Source organism: Ornithodoros turicata, chromosome 3 (assembly GCF_037126465.1).
Source record: "Ornithodoros turicata isolate Travis chromosome 3, ASM3712646v1, whole genome shotgun sequence".
Classification (NCBI taxonomy): Eukaryota; Metazoa; Arthropoda; class Arachnida; order Ixodida; family Argasidae; genus Ornithodoros; species Ornithodoros turicata.
The window spans coordinates 87,022,319-87,026,631 of record NC_088203.1 but is presented as its reverse complement, the minus strand read 5'-3'; the positions used below and the strand labels follow the sequence as shown (position 1 = coordinate 87,026,631).

At 42.8% G+C, this 4,313-nt stretch overlaps 2 long non-coding RNA genes across 2 annotated transcripts; one reads left to right on the top strand and one right to left on the bottom strand.

The window, feature by feature from the left end:
* Window positions 1-1,003: 1,003 nt before the first annotated feature.
* Window positions 1,004-2,319, bottom strand: LOC135387430 (uncharacterized). The gene is made up of 3 exons (XR_010421107.1): window positions 2,061-2,319; window positions 1,496-1,586; window positions 1,004-1,073 (listed from the first exon to the last, which is right to left on the bottom strand). It is a non-coding gene; the product is annotated as an uncharacterized LOC135387430 (long non-coding RNA).
* A 161-nt stretch (window positions 2,320-2,480) lies between these two features.
* On the top strand, window positions 2,481-4,064 carry LOC135387429 (uncharacterized). Its single transcript, XR_010421106.1, has 3 exons — window positions 2,481-2,593; window positions 2,881-2,996; window positions 3,563-4,064. It is a non-coding gene; the product is annotated as an uncharacterized LOC135387429 (long non-coding RNA).
* The last annotated feature ends 249 nt before the right edge of the window (window positions 4,065-4,313 follow it).

Here is a 4,313-nt window from a genome sequence, read left to right as displayed (position 1 = left end):
AACTTACCGTTTTGGGAGGAGAAGGCTTGTCTTGTGGTAATCCAAGACAGCGCTGATGCGATCGAGTTGATTCCTATCGATGGACGACATGGCATGGAACACAGAACGCACGACACAACACACACACAACCGCCTTCTCAGGAAGCGCAAGCAAATTCCTGTTGCATTCTTCTATTAGAACGTCAATTTCATCCCGGAGTGCAGTCTTGTCGTCTGCAAGAAAGAAAGACGAAGTGATGAAGGAAAAAGCGCACACACAAAACACACGCAGAAGAAGCGGCCACTTACCAGATTAAACATTCTTCTTGCTTGTCAGCGTACTCTAACTCCCCTACCTGTACACGTTTCACTGTTGCAGTTTTCTATGTGGAGCACGCACATACACACACAAAAAAGCGTTGTCTCACACGAGGACGTCTTGATGCCGACGATGGCGAATGAATCCTGTCTGGGCCTAGCACTTCAAATGACTACGGAGGTCAGGTGACCTATTGACAATATTCTAAGAATAAGCATGTTCCCTATCAGCCCGATTGTATCTCATTACGGCCGATGTCTCAATACGGCCGAAAGTCTCAATACGGCCGATAATCCTTTAATCCCCAAGTGTCTCATTACGGCCAAAGTCTCAATACGGCCGAAGGCAGTCTCATTACGGCCGAAGATGTCTCATAACGGCCAAATGTCAAAATGTGTATTGTAACCTGCATTGATATGCAATGTCGCAGCCAGGTATGGATATATATTCAGCAGGGTATAAGCCATGCACTGTGCCCTTAGGGCCCTTATCATATTTATATACACATATTGCGAGACAAACGGTATGTTATCATACCACAGCACAATGCAACATATTGTGTAATGTGTACTCCCACAAGCTAGTGTAGGCTGTGAAGCAGGCTACTATGTGGAGTTAGCTACTTGTAGAGAGCTAGATGAATATTGGCTTTGTTGTGACGCTTTTGGAGCCATCCGACAGTCATTGGCCATGACAGAGCACCTATCTCAGTCGATGTCAGTTTATTTCCATTCGCCTTACAATGATACAATTCTTGCTTCTGGAATGAGTAAACCTGCAAGAAGCGATGAGCAACCATGAATAGGCTAGAATATAAAAAAAAAACAAAACAAGCATTTGTCTCTACATGGCTCATTTTAATGTGCACAAGCTGCACACGTGTTGATACGTGTCTGCTATTTCATACAAGGTTAACATAAATATTCATTTAGACAAAAGAATGACAAGCCTTAAAAATGTGACTTCCCGGTAAACACAGAGCATGACCATGATATGAATATAGGTTCAGTAGTTCATTCCCTTAATGGAAACATGTGAATATCAAATAGTAATACATTACAATTCATGAAATGATGCATGCATAACTTTCCATTTCTGGTTTCTTTTTTATAAAAGTAGTGCACGAATTAACATTCGTGCACTACTACAAAATTTCTCACTTCACAACAGAACCTTATGATGATCTTAACAGCTCACCTCTTCGCCAGGACTCCCTGGGCAGCAACATCCTATTAGCCATGTTGTTGTTTTTCTTTTCCGGAATCCTTCGTGCAGCCACATACCATGCCTGGAATGGAAAACCAGCTATAAATAACAATGTATTTGAATGACTTCCTCTTGAAGTATTTATTCTAATCAGATATGCTTTGTGCCTACTATGGTGCGCGAAGGCACATAAGTACAACATTTGCAGACGTTCGACGTAAGCAGTTCTTGGAGATCAATTCAAGTACGCCGACTTGCGCTTTTATTTTTGAAGAAATACGACGACAAATTTTAACAAATGAAATATAGCTCACAATGATACGAGTAAATGCTGCTGTACGGTGATGCATTATCGGTATCTTATCGTCTTCGAATAAATTTGTTGTTCCTAAACGCGCAACCAACTAGAAACGGCGCAAACCTACGAACGGATACCGAGTTACATCTATTACAGGCACTTCAGCTGTTTTGATTAATTTAAATTACTCTTATGAGAATCCAACTATGTGTGGACAGCACACTACTAAGACAGGCAATCTACGAAAGCATTACTCACCAGAATTCCTGCTTGACTTGGTCTTGGTCAACACTGCGCGATATACGTTGGGGCTGTGGCGATTCATTCAACTCGATTTTTACCGGAACAACAGGCGCTGCTCGAAAGACAACGACGGAAAATAGAGAGCCGCTATAAAGTCCGCTAATTTGCACATTACAGCACTACAAAGCGATATATGAACACATCGTAAACAGCAACCACTCGATCACACACACAAGAAACGAGGTACCCAACGTTGCTAGACACCCTAGACACCATCCGAACTCCGAAGTGAGAGTAGCAAAACAACAAGATATCAAAACACGAAAGGAAGAGTATTGATCCCCCCTCCTTCTATAGCATGCGAAACGTGATTTGCGCTGAGATGAACATATATGTTCATGACGTGAGTAATTTTCACTTTTCACTGATCCAAAGGAGGTCACGTGGGATTGCTTGAAAATGGCGAAACGAAACTTGTGAATCGTGCATTTGCTCTTCTTGGTAGCTGCCAGAAAATCGAATCAAGCTTATGGGACACTGGATTACAGGTATGTTGGCATCTTTTTCATTCCTGCATATCATTACACTATACGTGAATACATGGTGTCATGTCTCACGATGCTGGGGAAGTAGTTGCATGGGGAAGTGTGCATGGTTCTAGACTTTTAATTCTTGATCGCGTAATCGAAATATCGGCACCTCTCGCATTGTGGCTTGCATGTGACCAACCAAGTGCTGTTCCCTTACTAGCGCTTCCTACAAACGACAAAACGAAACATGTGGGAATGTATATTTTTGATTACTCATATGTAACAAGAAAATGTATCGTTTTCAGGTTGCTGCCACTACTCCATGTGCCCGCAATTGTCTTGCGTGTATGATTACACTAACGGCGTCGCCCACCACGGCGGAAGTGTTTTGCGTACACGCGTTTCAGCATGAAGCCTGCAGGTAACATCTGATGTTTACCCTTCGGATATTCTGAATTTACATATTGTCGCTTAGAGGAATTCCGAATGCCCAGAGTGACACACACTTTTAACATTGTGACATCAGTGCAGTGGCATAAGCTCTAATGTAGTGCCCCACGAAAATGAACAAGGGGTAGTGGTTTATCCAGAATCCCAAGCACGAGAAGGGTGTTGGAAAAAATTGTTGGAATAGTTACGTCATTACAGCTTAACATATCATTACAGATGTATCTGGAGCTGAAATCGCAAGGGCACCCCCTGTAGGGGGTGCACAGGCAAAAAAGTTAGGGGGGGTCTGGATAAAGCACTGACGAGGGGGACTCCTCCACCCCATGTCAAGCCTCATAAAACACCTCCTGAAATAGTTTCCTGGCTATGCAGCTGCATTATTATGACGTAATTGTCATTGTTGTCCATAATTCTTGAATATGTTTTGAATATATGAAAAAAAAAAGTCTGCTTGACAGCATATGTCTTATAGTCATCATCAAACAAGAGCATATGTCATTTTGTTCAGTGGCTTATGTACTTTTTTGTAAATTTCAGGTGGACGTAAATTGTAGAAGGCAGCTAGTGGGGGAGAAGATCATGGTCATAGGTCATGTGACTCCTGGAGCTCCCAGTGGGCTCCCTTGTGGAGTACTTTTCAGAACACACACACATACAGTTTGCTCACAGAACCAACGAGTAGGATGTTGCTTGAATACTGAGAGAAAATGGCGTAACACATACAAATATCGTGTGACACATATGACAATAAAAACATTTTTCACGAGGGATGCATGAAACACTGTCGCAATATTGTGTGCATGAACCATTGTGTGTGACACAAGCCGTGGGGGCACACCGCCTCGGACACATTTTGGGAAGCATAAAACACAGTATATACAGAGCTAGTATGGTGGATGCTTCTTTTTTCTTTTTGGCCGTTATGAGACATCTTCGGCCGTAATGAGACTACCTTCGGCCGTATTGAGACTTTGGCCGTAACGAGACACTTGGGGATTAAAGGATTTTCGGCCGTAATGAGACTTCGGCCGTAATGAGACTCGGGCCGTAATGAGATGTTACCATCAGCCCGAAGGGAGCAGCGGTGCAGAAGGGGAAGGGTCAGTGTATGCTACCCATTGAGCTCTGGAATTTCCCGCTGACCTAAAAAGTAGAAACCAGTTTAGCTCCTCTACACTTTTGTTCAGAGGGACTGTAATGTACATGTGGTTTGGTGGTTTCGAAGCCAAACGGAACTTTTGCAACACATCCGTGTTATCAAGTTATCAAAAAGAAAAAAAAATAAGCA